This window comes from Callospermophilus lateralis, chromosome 9 (assembly GCF_048772815.1).
Source record: "Callospermophilus lateralis isolate mCalLat2 chromosome 9, mCalLat2.hap1, whole genome shotgun sequence".
Classification (NCBI taxonomy): Eukaryota; Metazoa; Chordata; class Mammalia; order Rodentia; family Sciuridae; genus Callospermophilus; species Callospermophilus lateralis.
In genome coordinates, this window is record NC_135313.1 from 79,898,355 (window position 1) to 79,915,677 (window position 17,323).

The following is a 17,323-nucleotide window of genomic DNA, read 5'->3' on the forward strand; positions in this document are numbered from 1 at the left end:
AAGAGCCCTCTTTTCAAATAACTTCTGTTATTTAAATCTGAATTTTGTACTTAGGAATTTAATGTTGCCTTATTCTGTATAATACTGCAGGTAAGGGAAAACACATCTTAACAGAATTTTTGACATGCAACAGTTCTAAACAGAAAAAAAGAAAAAGGAAAAAAAAGAAGAAATAGTTATGCTTATATAAAATTCTATGATAAAGACAACTTTTTTCCCCCATTAAAACACAAGGTAATTCTACTTGTTCTCATATAATTAATAACAGAAAACCAATGGCACAAATAGTTCATTGCTTGCCTCCAAAAAATTGTTGACATCCTCTGCGGCCATCTGCCAAGGTGGTCATTCCTGTGTTTGATGGAATTAGAGAAGTATCAGAGTTCTATGGATTGATGAAGAAAAATATTCTGTGCTCCTGGTTTCTGGAATTTATTTTCTTGGTCCTGTTATAAAGGAAACAAGCATAAATTTACCAATGTTGAACAGAGTGCTTGTTATTGTGTATTTTTTAAGATTCATATTTAAGGAAAATCTGAGGTCTTCCCCCATTGTCCCTGGTCTGGAGATTGAACTCAGGGTCTTGAGCCTGCTAGGCATGAGCTCTACCACTCAGCTACATCACCAGCCCCCAAATTTGAGATTTTTGTAAAGTCTCACTTAGAATCATGTTAGTTTCCAACACAAATGACTTACTAAACTATGACTATAGGTTAAAAAAAAAAGAGCTATATAAATCAGGTGATTTAATTCTCATATTTTACCCTTAAAGAAAACTGAAATTCAGAGATGTTAAATAACTCACCCAATGTTACAGTGAGTTAGTGGCAGAGCCAGCCTGAGAAACTACTTCTTACCATTCGAAGATAAGGGATCTTTCCCCTAGCTGTCTCTCAGCAGGAAAAAAGAAGCATCTTTGGGAAGAATGAGGGAGATTGGAAAGAGCATTGTCATGACTACTAATTTCTAAGCCCTAATGCTTGGATAAAAATTTAGAACAAGAAAAAATAAACATGATAGTATAATAATATTTAGATTACTAATTCATAGCACAGCACTTGCTCATAAATTTACCAATGTTGAACAGACAGCTTGTTATTGTGTATTTTTTAAGATTTGTATTTAAGGACATTAATAAAAAGTATCTTATGAACAGCACCATTAACTTTTTGAATTTCATGCAGACTAATGATCATTCATTTTTCCCAGTTCATACCACTGCAATAATCCATTATACACAGAGCAAAGAATGATATGTTATTATTATCTATGGAGCAACAGATAGTCTGTAAAAGAAAATTATATTGAAGGCACTCCCTTATTCCAACTCCCTGAAAGACTTCCTAAACATTTATGATAAGATCCAAAGGCCTTACCCTTGCCTGAGATGACTGAACTCTTGTTTTCTCTCTGACAACCTATTAAATCACTCTTCCCATTCCCTATTAAATCACTCTTCCCAATCACAGCCTTAGAAGTCCTCATATTCTTCTTAAACATGCTAAGCACACTCTTGGTTTAGGTCTTTGAACTTTGTCTTCTCTCAGAATTGAACACTTCCCCAGAAAGTTACATCTTTCCCAGTGACCAAAACATTACTTTTCTTTGAGAGATCTGTGGCAAGCTTCTGAAATTAGCTCAAATGTTGCCTCCCAGAGAGGCTTCTAGCTACCTACCCTCCCTCACTTCAACCCTTATCTTCTTCCCCACCAGCCCTCATCTCTGTATCTATACATGCTTCATTTTCATTCATAGCATTTATAATTCCTGGATAGTCTACAGTCCCATGGTCTCCTGGAGGCCAGATGTGTTTTGGAATTAAGCATATTTGGAGTTTTTAAAGATAATTATAATTATGTAATTATAACTATATAATTACATAACATGTCCCATCATCCAAGAAGTCTGGGACAACACCCTGAAATCAAATATGTTACTATCCCCACAGCAACAGGTATTTTCATTCTAAGTGGAATTAGCTTGTGATGTTAGATTTCTCTTCCTTCATAATACCTCCAGAGAAAGTGTATGTCTCTTTCTGCTTTGACTTGACTTGGCAATGTGTCTTCTTTGGCAAACAGAATAATAGCAGACATCACAAAAGAAGAGTCCTGAAATATACTTGAGCATTGAGCCCATTCCCTTGTAATCCTACCTTTTCATTTTGATAAAAAAATGTCTCAAGTATTTGCTGGTCTAAGGAAGATGAGAGAAATGTAGTACATATCTAGACCCATATTCAATGTGAAACCAAGTTCAGCTGAGATCAGTCTGGATCAGACCTACTCCATCTTATAGCCAAATGCCTGAGCAAGGATTAAATGCTTATAGTGGCATGCCAGTGATATTCTGGCTTGTTGTTTTGTAGCAGTTCCCTTCCTTTTTATAGTTAATAAAAATGAGTGATAGAGATTGAGTAATTTGAATAGACTTCCACAAATAGTTAAATGGTAGAAATGGGAAATGAGCTATATCAGTCCAGCTCAAGAACTTGTTCTCCTAACACTTATCAATATTGCTACTACATTATACTGGCTACATTATATTATATTAAACTAATTAACAATATGCCAGTTGGTAGTCTGGTAGATATTTTAAATTATAATTATAGTTGATGTAATTATTAATGAACCAAGTTGTCTTCCAGTTTGGAGTAAAACTTTTTTTATCTTGAGAAGTTAATAAGTATAAAATAAACACCATTTTCTGCAGTCATATTAATATATCTATATAATAGACATCTCTTAGGGTCATTCCAGCTCACCCTTATACCAAACAGTGGCCCAAAGTGCTAACAGCTCTATTACATGATTCTACTCTTGGCTCTGGCTAACCAATACAGGCATTCATCTGTGATCCATGCTGCATTAGCCAGGTTTCTCCTAGTATTTTAAAACTTGTATGCACGATGGAAACTCCCATCTAAGGCTCTACTCTGGAGAAAGCTGATGTTCCCAGAGTAGATTTTGTTGTTCTTATTCTCACCTATGAATTACATAAGATCTCCAGTGGTCTTCCCAGAAACTACTATTTTTGTATACTAAAATCTGTTTTTCTTGTAACCACAAGAAATTTTACCAAAGTAGGGGGGAAAATCCATTGTTTTTATATTATTTAAAAATACAGAGGAAGGAGTACTTTAAGAGATCAAACAAAGCTTGCATTTATTATATAGCCTATCAAAACAATTTTGCAAATTATAATTATCTGTGTCCTTTGCCTATATTGTCTTTATTTTAAAAAAAGTGTCCATGGACCTTTAAAGGATTTGTGGGTAGAACTATATTTCAGTAAAGTTAGATAAAATAGATTTCCTTTGAAGTCCTATGTATTTGCTTTACGCATTTAAGTCATTTTATTTATAATGAGCTTTATATACTCCATTTGATAATGCAAAGTAAGGGAACATATGAGATTATTTGTGCCACTCATTTACTCAGAAACGATTTAAGAGACCCAAACATATTCCAGACAGTGCTTTGGGACGTGGGGATATAGCAGGGACAAAACAAAGTCACTGCCTTCATCGAGCAGTGATAAGAAAGAATATATACGATGTAATTTAGCAATTTCATAGTTTTATTAGTAATATACTGGGTATAATCCACAGTGAGAAGATAAGAGTTGCTCAAAATCTGAGGGAAACAAAGCCAGAAATATAGACAAAATTTATGTGCAATTTATATCTAGTCTTCAAGAGTGATATATAACACATGATAATAAACTGCAATGACCACCAACCACAATGACAATAAAGAAGTGTTTTCATATTTACTATTTTAATAACCATATAACTTCCAAATACTTGTTCACCACCAGTATGTGAAGCATTGGTGCTTTGGAAGTTTGAGCAACATGACCACTTTGACTGGATAATGATAGAACCAGAGCTACAGCTCAGTCTCCACATTTCCCAGTTTCACTTCTGTGGTATCATGCCACATCATCCCAACCAGACACAAGGAGCTTCACAATAGGAAGTGCTGAAATTTTATTTACTTCTGTGAACTACTTGTGAGTTATTATTAAAATTATTGTTATTATTTTTTTTTACTAGAGTCACACAGAAGCTACAAATTGAACATCCTTTGCTATCAGGCATAAGCTAAGATGGGTAAGAACTTTGGGATGGTGTGGCACCCGTGGTAGTGGAAGAATTTAAGATGTATTGCTAAAACATATTTTTCCAACCAGTGGATTTAACCACCTAGAGCAAAAAGTTGGCAAACTTCAGCCTACAGAATTAAATCCAGTCTGCCACCTGTTTTTGTATACTTTTGAGCCAAGATGGATTTTACATCTTTAAATGGCTCAAAAAATGTCAGAAGAAGAAAAATATTTCATGACACCTAAGAGTATATGAAATTCAAATTTCAATATCCATAAATAAAGCTGGAACACAGTCACACTTATTTGTTTATGTATTGCCTGTGGCTGCTTTTACACCACAACAGCAGAGTTGAGTAGCTACACAGAGACCTCTGGCCCTAAAAGCATATATATCTAATATTTGGCCTTTCATACAAAAAGTTTGCAGATCTCTGATCTAGAAGGTCAAATGGCACATGTTGAAATTAATAATGACATCTGCATATATTTATACTTTACAAAAATCAATAACTAAATGGTTATGTAAATATCTCTTCCACCGAAAATGGAATGATTTGGGAGGAATAAGGCATATGAGTGAATAACTCTCCTTGGGGCATGAGAAACATGCTTATATCTTAGCTACTCAGATCATTTGAAAGTCCTCTTAGATGTCATGGTATTTTTATTGTTGTTATTAACTCTCAGTTCTACATTTTAAAATTTACTGTCAAATAAGTTGCTACTTAGAATACACATCATAAAACTGTGGGTGACATACACTAATGAAGTCTATTAAAAAATCTCTAAATTTACCTCAAAATGACTATCACCACATTTATAGAAGTATAAATGCACTTACCTAATTCTATAAGTATTAAATATTTTTAAAGTGTGAACCGAAAAGAATATGATGATTATATCTAAAATTTTCTTATTTCAAAATTGAAACCAGTTGATTTAGAAAGCATAAAATAAAGAACTCAAAAAGATCACATGAAAAAAGCTGATTTGTACTGGATTTTTATTTGTAACTTAGATGTGCTTTTCAATGTTCATTTAAATATTCATTTAACTACTCATTTTTCCTCAAAGCCAAATACTGTTTACTTTTTATTAAAATCGGCTTACTATAGTGACACAGCCACATCAATGCTCATGGCTGCTCAATTCACAATAGCTAAACTGTGGAAACAACCTAGATGCCCTTTAGTAGATAAAGAACCTGTGATACATATACACAATTGAACATTACTCAGCATTAAAAGAGAATAAAATTATGTCATTTGCAAGTAAAACGAATGGAGCTGGAGAATGTCCTGCTAAGTGAAGTGAGCCAATCCCCCCAAACCAAAGGCCAAATGTTCTCTCTGATAAGTAGATGCTGATCCATATAGGGGGCATGGAAGAATTTGATTGGGCGAAGAAGAAGGGGGGGAAAGGGAGGAGGCATGGGGGCAGGAATGATGATGGAATGAGATGTACTGGTATGACTGCACATGTGGTGCAACTACATCATGTAAAACCAGAGAAATGAAAAGTTGTGCTCCATTTGTATATCATGAATTGAAATGTATTCTGCTATCAACTATAACAAATTAGAACAAATAAAAAATAACAAAGTAAAAGTAATAAAAACAAATAATATTTTAATAATAGTAACAATTAAAATTATTATATTATTATAAAATTATAAATAATATCAATAGTAATAAATAATAGTAACGAATGTGAAAATTATTTATGTATTGGTGCTGGGGATTGAACTCAGAGCCTCATACATACTAAGCACATATTGTATCATGGAGCTACATCCTGAGCCCTCAAATACTGCTTAAAAATCCTACTTTCCTATTTTTTGTTAGCAAGTCATACTCTTTCTTCATAATTTAAAAAGACGGCCACTTACTAAAGGTGACAAAAGTTTAAATGTCTTTACTGTGTATAGTAAATATTAGTCTATAGAAATGCTATAATTTTAATGATATAATTTCCAACATTTACTCAATAAATAATAACATTTTTTAAAAATCTTAGTATTTGCATCTTAAGAAATGTTGAGAAATATACTAAAAACGAGAAAAAAAGTTACTCATTCATGCCACTTGTTCATTCATTATCCTAAAAAGCAATAAATTGTACATGTTAAAATTGTTAATTTTAAGGCATATGAATTACATATCAAAAAGTTGTATTAATTTTTTTAAAAAAATAGATGCACTTTTTTATCAGAAAACCTTCAAATTCAAAGTATTTTTAAAAAGCTACCAAGATGAATCATAGTAGGAAAATACTTGTCTGAGACTTTGAATAACCACATTGATCTTGTAAGTTTCACTAAAACGAAAATAACAGAATTTTTCAGACACTTCATATTTAAATGTAAGTAAACAATATAAATAAACATGAAAAATAAATCTAAACATTGAAAACATGTAATTAATATGGATAAGTAAAGAAACACAAGAAAAACAATAATATAACAGAGTAAGGCTATTCTAAAGAGTAGTAAGTATATCCTTATTCTGAAAATAAAACAAAAATTAAAAATCTCAATTAAGTGCTGCAAATAATCTTGGTAGTATGGTCTTGCAATATTCTTGAGTCCAAAGTCCAAATTCTTTTTATTCCAAATCAGGTTAGGAAACATGTAAATTAATCTAAAGCCACTATGATAGGATCAATGTGAGCAACGGTGTTTGAAAACTGGAAAGTTAAAATTGAAGATCCAACCAGAAGAGGGAAAGTATAAGAAATAAGAATCTGTCTGATTTTGAACGTTTTAATATGTAAAAGATGAATCATAGGGGCTGGGGTTGTAGCTCAGAAATAGAGTGCTCATTTCACAAGTGTGAGGTACTGGGTTTGATCCTGAGCACCACATAAAAACAAATAAAATAAGGGTATTTAAATTTTATTTTTTAAAATTAACCAATCGCCTTACAAAACATTTAAAAATATAAATTATAATGAACTTTAACTTCATTAAAGCTTTGGTGAACTTTAATGTCCCTTTCTTCTAACAAGGAAGAATGGGACATTAAAGTTCACCAAAATCTATGTTCATCCATTTGAGTCCCAGATTAATGTTCTAGAAGGCTTTAATGGAATATATTCTCACTAGAATTCATAAGTTGACTGGTTCAGGTATGTGTTGAATGATCCCCTCTACTGGCAGAGCACAGGTAGTCAGTAAGGGGTAATAACAAGTTTACTTCAATAGATTAGGAAAATTTATACTGAACTTATAACTGCATAATCTTCTCTTATATAAACATATAAGAAAGATAAGAAATACATGTAACTGAAAGAAGTTTTGTAGAAAAAAACAATGTACATGTGGCAAGAACCAAGACATTTTAGTACTTACTGAATATAAATTGTAACACGATAAAAATTCATATTATATTTTCAATGATGTAGTTATCTGAGATTAAAAAAATAATTTGTGTTTTCTTTACACTGAACAATATACATAAAACAAATAGGTAAAACTTGGTTTATAAATGTAAAATAATAATATGTTTACTGGATTCTAGTATATGACATTGAGCTATATTGAAGCAGTTTCCAATATTTACCTTAATAAGTAGTAAAACAAAACCAATGATATTTTGAATTCTGTTATTGTTGTTTTGGACTTTTAAGATCAGAAAAGTAATATCAAAAATTCTTATAATATGAAGTACAAAATATAATTGGTTCAGGTAATTTAAAAAATGTGAGCTTGATAAACATTTTAGAAAACATCTTTTTTTTTTTTTTTTTTTTTTATAAAAGGCTAAAAATAGACAAAGCAATCTTTAGTGAAAAAAGTGAAGCAGAAGGCATGACAAACCAGACCTTAAACTATACTACAGAGCTATAGCAACAAAAACAGCCTGGTATTGGCACCAAAACAAAGACACACACACATAAATACAGTTATCCCATACTAGACAAATGCACCAAAGACACACATTGGAGAAAAGATATAATTTCCAACATTTCTTCTTCAACAAATGGTGCAGGGAAAACTGGAAATCCATATGTAGCAAAGTGAAATTAAACCATTATATCTCACCCTGCACAAAACTCCACAGTGGATCAAGGACTTAGCCATTAAACCAGAGACCCGCACTTACTAGAAGAAAAAGTAGGCCCAACTCTCCATCATGTCAGCTTAGGAACCATATTCCTAAATAAGATTTCTAAAGCACAAGAAGTAAAATCGAGAATCAATTAATGGGATGGTATCAAACGGAAAAGCTTCATAGAAAATGAAACAATCAAGTACACGAAGAGAGAGTCTACAGCACGGGAGAAAATCTTTGCCACCAGCACCTCAGATAGAGCATAAATCTTTGGGATATATAAAGAACTCAAACAAGACCAAAACAAACAAACAAAAAACAAAAATCCTCAAATAACCCAATGACTAAATGGGCAAAGGAACTCAACAGACACTTCACAGAAGAAGAAATATGAATGGTCAACAAATACATGAAAAAATGTTCAACACCTCTAGCAATTAGAGAAATGCAAATTTAAAACTACAACTGAGATTCCATCTCACTCCAGTTCAAATGGCAATTATCAAGAATATAAGTAACAATAGATGTTGGTGAAGATGTGGGGAGAAAGATACTCTTATACGTTGTTGGTGGGACTGAAAATTGGTGCAACCACTATGGAAAGCAGTATAGAGATTCCTCACAAAACTTGGAATGGAACCACCTTTTGATTCAGTTATCCCACTCCTTAGTCTATACCCAAATGTCTTAAAAACAGCATACTACAGTGATGCAGTCACATCAATCTTTATAGCAGCTCAACTCAGAATAGCCAAGCTATGGAAACAACCTAGGTTCTTCAACAGATGAATGGATAAAGAAAATGTGGCATATATACACAATGAAATATTACTCAGCCATAAAGGAGAATAAAATAATGGCATTTACCGTTAAATGGATGGAGCTGGAGAATATCATGCTTTGTGAAAGAAGTCAATGCCCAAAAACCAAAAGCCAAATGTTCTCTCTGGTATGCCGATGCTAATCCAAAAAAAGGGAGGATGGGGAGAGTAAAACTAGAAATCCACTGGATTAGACAAACAGAAACAAAGGGAAGGGAGCAGGGAGGGGAATAGGAAGGACAATAGAATTAATTGGACATAACTCTCCTAGCCTGTATTTGAATATACAACCAGGGTAACTCCACATCATGTATAACCACAAGAATGGGATGATCCTAAATAGAATAAGTTATACTCTATGTATGTATAATTTGCCAAAATACATTGGACTGTCATGTATAACTAAAAAGAACAAATTAAAATAAAACCTATCCTTTTTCTATTTTTTAATTGACACATAAAATTATACATATTTTGGGGTACCATGTAAAGATTCAATACATCCATATACTTTGTGGTGTTCAAATCAGGTTAAGCCTATTCATCAGAAACATTTGCCATTTATTTGAGGTAAAAACATTCAAAATCAATGGGTTACAGAAGACATCAAGGAGGAAATTAAAAAATTCTTAGAGATAAATGAAAACACAGACAAAACATATCGGAATCTATGGGACACAATGAAAGCAATTCTAAGAGGAAAATTCATTGCTTGGAGTTCATTCCTTAAAAAAAGAAAAAAAAAAAAACCAACAAAAAAAATGATCTCACACTTCATCTCAAAACCCTAGAAAAAGAAGGGCAAAACAACAGCAAAAGTAGTAGAAGGCAAGAAATAATTAAAATCAGAGCTGAAATCAATGAAACTGAAACAAAAGAAACAATTGAAAAAATTGACAAAACTAAAAGTTGGTTCTTTGAAAATATAAATAAGAACAGACATACTAACGAAGAGAAGAAGAGAGAGAACTCAAATTACTAGCATATGGGATGAAAAGGCAATATCACAACAGACACTACAGAAATACAGAAGATAATTAGAAATTATTTTGAATCCTTATACTCCAATAAAATAGAAGATAGTGAAGGCATTGGTAAATTTCTTGAGTCATATGATCTGCCCAGATTGAGTCAGGAGGATATAGACAACCTAAACAGACCAATATCAATTGAGGAAATAGAAGAAGCCATCAAAAGACTACCAACTAAGAAAAGCCCAGGACCGGATGGGTATACAACAGAGTTTTACAAAACCTTTAAAGAGGAACTAATACCAATACTTTTCAAGCTATTTCAGGAAATAGAAAAAGAGGGAGAACTTCCAAACTCATTCTATGAGGCCAACATCACCCTGATTCCTAAACCAGACAAAGATACTTCAAAGAAAGAAAACTACAGACCAATATCTCTAATGAACATAGATGCAAAAGTCCTCAATAAAATTCTGGCAAATCAGATACAGAAACATATCAAAAAGATCGTGCATCATGATCAAGTAGGATTCATCCCTGGGATGCAAGGCTGGTTCAATATACGAAAATGAATAAATGTTATTCACCACATCAACAGACTTAAAGATAAGAACTATATGATCATCTCAATAGATGCAGAAAAAGCATTCGACAAAGCACAGCATCCCTTTATGTTCAAAACACTAGAAAAACTAGGGATAACAGGAACATACCTCAATATTGTAAAAGCTATCTATGCTAATCCCCAGGGTAGCATCATTCTGAATGGAGAAAAATTAAAGGCATTCCCTCTGAAATCTGGAACAAGACAGGGATGCTCTCTCTCACACTTCTGTTCAACATACTTCTCAAAACTAGACAGACGAAAGAAATTAAAGGCATAAAAATAGGAAAAGAAGAACTTATATTATTACTATTTGCGGATGACATGAACCTATACCTAACAGACCAAAAGGTTCTACCAAGAAACTTCTAGGGCTAGTAAATGAATTCAGCAAAGTGACAGGATATAAAATCAACACACATAAATCAAAGGCATTCCTGTATATCAGTGACAAATCCTCTGAAATGGTAATGAGAACAACCACCCCCTTCACAATATCCTCAAAAAAAATTAAAAAAACTTGGGAATCAACCTAACAAAAGAGGTGAAAGAAGTATACAATGAAAACTCCAGAACTCTAAAGAGAGAAATAGAAGAAGACCTTAGAAGTTGGAAAGATATACCTTGTTCATGGATAGGCAGAACTAATATCATTAAAATGGCCATATTACCAAAAGTACTCTATAGGTTTAATGCAATGCCAATCAAAATCCCAACGGCATTCCTCGCAAAAATAGAAAAAGCAATCATGAAATTCATCTGGAAAAATTAAAGACCCAGAATAGTAAAAGCAATTCTAAACAGGAAGAGTGAAGCTGGTGGTATAGCAATACCAGATTTTAAACTATACTACAGAGCAATAGTAACAAAAACCGCATGGTACTGGTACCAAAACAGGCAGGTAGGCCAATGGTACAGAATAGAGGACACAGAGACAATCCACAAAATTAAAAATACCTTATATTAGACAAAGGTGCCAAAAGCATGCAATGGAGAAAGGATAGCATCTTCAACAAATGGTGCTGGGAGAACTGGAAATCCATATGCAACAAAAAGAATCTGAATCCCTTTCTCTCGCCATGCACAAAAGTTAACTCAAAATGGATCAAGGAGCTTGATATCAAAAGAGACTCTGCGTCTGATAGAAGAAAAAGTTGGCTCTAATCTACATACTGTGGGTTCGGACTCCAAATTTCTTAATAGGATACCCATAGCACAAGAGTTAAAAACAAGAATCAACAAATGGGACTTACCCAAAGGAAAAAGTTTTTTCTCAGCAAGAGAAACAATCAGAGGTAAATAGGGAACCTACATTCTGGGAACAAATTTTTACTCCTCACACTTCAGATACAGCCCTAATACCCAGAGTATACAAAGAACTCGAAAAATTAAACAATAAGAAAACAAATAACCCAATCAATAAATGGGCCAAGGACCTGAACAGACACTTCTCAGAGGAGGACATACAATCAATCAACAAGTACATGAAAAAATGCTCACCATCTCTAGCAGTCAGAGAAATGCAAATCAAAACCACCCTAAGATACCATCTCACTCCAGTAAGATTGGCAGCCATTATGAAGTCAAACAAGTGCTGGTGAGGATGTGGGGAGAAGGGTACACTTGTACATTGCTGGTGGGACTGCAAATTGGTGCGGCCAATTTGGAAAGCAGTATGGAGATTCCTTGGAAAGCTGGGAATGGAACCACCATTCAACCCAGCTATTCCCCTTCTCGGACTATTCCCTAAAGACCTTAAAAGAGCGTACTATAGGGATACTGCTACATCGATGTTCATAGCAGCACAATTCACAATAGCAAGACTGTGGAACCAACCTAGATGCCCTTTAGTAGATGAATGGATAAAAAAAATGTGGCATTTATACACAATGGAGTATTACTCAGCACTAAAAAATGACAAAATCATGGCATTTGCAGGGAAATGGATGGTATTAGAGCAGATTATGGTAAGTGAAGCTAGCCAATCCCTAAAAAACAAATGCCAAATGTCTTCCTTGATATAAGGAGAGCAACTAAGAACAGAGCAGGGCTGAAGAGCATGAGAAGAATATTAACATTAAACAGGGAGGAGAGGAGGGAAAGGGAGAGAGAAGGGAAATTGCATTGAAATGGAAGGAGACCCTCATTGTTATACAAAATTACATATAAGAGGAAGTGAGGGGAAAGGGAAAAAAACAAGGGAGAGAAATGAATTACAGTAGATGGGGTAGAGAGAGAAGATGGGAGGGGAGGGGAGGGAAGGGGGATAGTAGAGGATAGGGAAGGCAACAGAATATAAAAGATACTAGTATGGCAATATGTAAATCAGTGGATGTGTAACCAATGTGATTCTGCAATCTGTATACGGGGTAAAAATGGGAGTTCATAACCCACTTGAATCAAATGTAAGAAATATGATATGTCAAGAGCTATGTAATGTTTTCAACAATAATAAAAATAAAAAAACCCTATCCTTTTTCTATTTTTTAATTGACACATAAAAATTATACATTCTTTGGGGTACCATGTAATAATTCAATACATTCATATACTTTGTGGTGTTCAAATCAGGTTAAGCCTATTCATCTCAAACATTTGCCATTTATTTGAGGTAAAAACATTCAAAATCCCTTTTTGTAGCATTTTTAAAATATGTAGTAATTACCATTATGTGTAATCATTCTACTATGCAATAGAACACCATAACCTGATGTCTTCTCAGTGTAACTTACTACCCATTAAGCAACCATTCCCCATTCTTCCCTCACCTCCATTCTTCCCAGCCTCTGGAAACTATCATTCTACTCTTAACTTGTCAGACCAATTTTTTTGAGATTCTATATGAAAGAGATTATGTACTTTTCTTTCTTATCTGGATTAGTTCACTTAATGTCCTCCAGTTCCATTCACATTGTCATGAATGACAGAACTTCATCCCATTTTAATAGCTGAATAGTATTTATTCATTGGCATATATCTTTCTTCATACATTCATCAATTAATGCACCATTATGTTGTGTACATTTCTGAACTATGGTGACAGTAAACACTGGAGTGCAGATGTCTCTTTGATACACTGATTTCAATTTTTTTTCTGGATTTGTATCCAGTAGTGGAATTGAAGGATCACATGTTAGTTCTGTTTTTTTTTTTTTTTTTTTTTTTTTGAGAGAGAGAGAGAGAGAGAGAGAGAGAGAGAGAGAGAGAGAGAGAGAGAGAGAGAGAGAGAATGTTTTTTTTAATATTTATTTTTTAGTTTTCGGCGGACACAACATCTTTGTATGTGGTGCTGAGGCTCGAACCCAGGCCGCACGCATGCCAGGCCAGTGCCCCGTTAGTTCTGTTTTTAATGTTTTGAGGAGCCACCACACTTCCCTCCATAATGACTTTATTAATTTACATTCCCACTAATGGTACACAAGGATTCCTTCCTCCCCCTTTGTTTCCTTGCTTGACAATAGCAATTCTAATTGAAATGAGATGATCTCTCATTATAATTTTGATTTGCATTTTCCACATGATTAGTGATGTTAAGCAACTTTAATATGCCTGTTCATATTTCTTCTTTTGAGAAATGTTTACTTAGGTTTACTGTCTAAACTTATTGTTTATTTTCTGTGTTGAGCTATTGAGCTTCTTAAGTATTCTGGGCATTAACCACTTGTTAAATGTATAGTTTATGAATATCTTCTCCCATTTGTTATTTCCTTTTTTGTGTAGAAATATTTTAATCCCATACATAAATTTTTTTGCTTTTCTGTCCTTTTGGGGTTTCCTCATAAAATTTATGCCCATTTCAATGTCCAGAAACATTTCCCCTATGTTTTCTTGTAGTAGTTTCATAGTTTCAGTTTTAAATTTAAACCTTCAATCCGTTTTGAGTTGATTTTGTATATGGCAAGACACGGGGGGTGGGTGGTCTAGTTTTATTGTTCTCAGTTTGGATATTGCAATATTCTCAAATATCAGTTAGCTGTAGATCCATTCTATTCCATTGGTCTAAGTGTCTTTGCCCCCTCCTTAATGTTGGTTTGATTACTACAGCTTTGTACTGTATTTTGAAGTCAGGTAGTGTAATGTCTTTTTTGTTCTTTTAGCTCTACACTGATTTGGCTATTTGTGTGTGTGTGAGAATAAGTACTGTGTCTTTAACAGCCTATGTAAAATAATATAGTATGTTTGAGTATTAGAAAAAAAGAATTCAGAAATCTTTCATAAATGGTACATTCTTAACACTGGAGATAGAAAAGGGGTAGGGCAAACATATGTAAAATCAATGTGACAGTAGCAATTATTTGTATGAAAATCAGCCTGTTGGCCTTGTTTAGAAGTAGAAATTTGGCTAATAGAGCTTGATACAAGTAGTATTATAGTTTTTCTTCTCTTTTTGAAATAAAATTGAAGCTAATATCTTATATATAATATACTGTGAATAAATAGCATTTGTTCTTAAAGTCTACATTGGAACTTTAGTTAGAAATGAAAAACGAATGTCTTCCTTCCGTTAGGTGACAGTTTTTATTCCATATTTGTGTTACTATCTTAGTCTGTTTGAGGTGCTTTAATATAATACCTTAGACTATATAATTAATAACAACAGAAATTTATTGTTCACAATTCTCAAGGGTAGGAAGTCCAAGATCAAGGCACTACCAGATTAAATGACTGGTGAGATCCTGGTCCTCAAATAGTGCTTTGTATGTGTACTCACTTGGTAGAAAGGGTGAACAAGTTCCCTTGGGCCTGTTTTTTGTTTTTTTACTGATTTTATTATTATTTTTTAAAAATATAAAACAACAGTGGAATGCACTACAATTCTTATTACACATATAGAGCATAATTTTTCGTATCTCTGTATATAAAGTATGTTTATGCCAATTTATGCCATTATACATGTATATTTTTTGCATTACAATTCTTAATACATATATATACCATAATTTTTCATATTTCTGTTTGTATATAAGGTATGTTGACACCCAATTCAAGTCTTAATACATGTACTTTGTATAATGATGACCATCACATTCCACCATCCTTGCTACTCCCCTGCCCCCTCCCTTTCCCTCCCACACCTCTTCTCTATCTAGAATTAATCTAATCCTCCCATTTTCTCCCTCCCTACCCCACTATGAGTCACCCCCCTTATATCAGAGAAAAGATTGGCATTTGTTTTTTTGGGATTGGCTAACTTCACTTAGCATTATTTTCTCCAATGCCATCTATTTACCTGCAAATGCTTTAGGCCTGTTTTATAAGGACACTAATCTTATCATGAGGGCTTTACCCTCATAATCTAAATACTTCCTTATGGCCCCACCTCTTAATACTACTGCATTGGGGATTAAATTTCAACATAAAAATTTTGGGTGGGCGCAAATACTTAGATCATTGCACTAATGATACATAAAATTAAAAATCTTAAAACAATACTCTGTGTGTGTGTGTGTGTGTGTGTGTCTGTGTATGTGTGTGTGTAATAAAATGGTTAGGTAGAATTATCGGCTATATGGACTACTCATATGTTGACATCATCAGTTTGATGCTATAATTTAAAAATTAAGTATTCATGTTTATCGTTTATTATTTGTCAGCTTTAATTGACATTTTTTGACTTTTAAATATTAAAATTGAAATATTTAAAATTTAAACTATGTAAACAGTGAAAGGGAGAATATTGAGGTAGTATCTTTTTTTTTCTATTTTTAGGGAATATAGTGTTCTATTATTCTTTTTAGCTTGAATTCACGATTTAGTATTTACTTTACAGTTAATACTTTCAATGCTCATTGCCAGTCCTTCTGTGGTAAATTTTCTGGTCATTTCTATCTGACTTACAGTGGTTCATCTATGATTTTTTGTTTTTTTTTTGAAGGGGACATTTGAACAATACTCCCTGAGTTCAACACTGTCTGTAGTTTTTATATTTAAAAAATATAATTTTTTTTCTGGAATTTAAAATATAAAATATTTTCCTTTCTATAAAATTTTGTAGGTGTTATTCCACTGCCAATGGGCACTAAACATTGTTATGGATAAATGAGAAATAAGCCTCCTGTTTTATGGCTTTATCAGCTTTTTCTTCATGTTTAAAGAAAGTTCACTAATGTGATGAAAATGTGTCTTGGTATCAACAATTCTAGGGCAATTTTCCCTGGCCCATGGTTTAAATTGTTTCTTATTTTATAAAAGTATTGCTGAATTTTATATTTATTTTTTAATATCAAAAATATTTTTAGTTATAGATGGACACAATACCTTCACTTTTATTTATTTCTTTTATGTGGTGCTGAAAATCGAACTCACTGCCTCATATGTGTCAGGTAAGTGCTCTACTACTGAGCCATAACCCCACCCATGAATTTTATCTTTAAATAAATCATTCTTCTGATTTTAATCCTTTATATTCTTTCAAGTGCTTTCTACAATGTTGAGTCTCTCTTGTGCTCATTCCATTTTCATCTTTGAAATAAATTCTTCTAAGTTTGGCTAGCTCATAACATATCTTTTCCTTTTATTTCTCAATGTCTTTTCCAGAGTTCTTGCCTTCTGGCTGGTGAATTTTTATCATAGAGGTAATTCTTTCATTTATTTTTCTCTTCTCTTCTCCAACTCCTACTCCAAGTATCTCTCTCTTCCTCCTTCTATATTTTCAGCAAAATTAAGATTCAAGTTTAATCCTCACACTCAAAAATAGGTAAAACCAGGTCTCAGTTGCAGCTCCAGCAGGAGCCACATGTGAGTAAGTGAACACAAGCAGTTTTT

The 17,323-nt window shown here is 33.2% G+C and overlaps 1 protein-coding gene across 6 annotated transcripts in view; it reads right to left on the minus strand.

Moving 5' to 3' along the window:
- The window catches only part of Mbd5 (methyl-CpG binding domain protein 5), a 406,311-nt gene that overhangs the window by 234,800 nt on the left and 154,188 nt on the right, over positions 1-17,323 (minus strand). For all 6 annotated transcript variants that reach the window (XM_076866536.2, XM_076866534.2, XM_076866535.2 and 3 more), the window contains exon 3: positions 301-446. The gene's annotated coding sequence lies outside the window, so the exon portion shown is untranslated. The remainder of the gene's footprint in view (positions 1-300; positions 447-17,323) is intronic.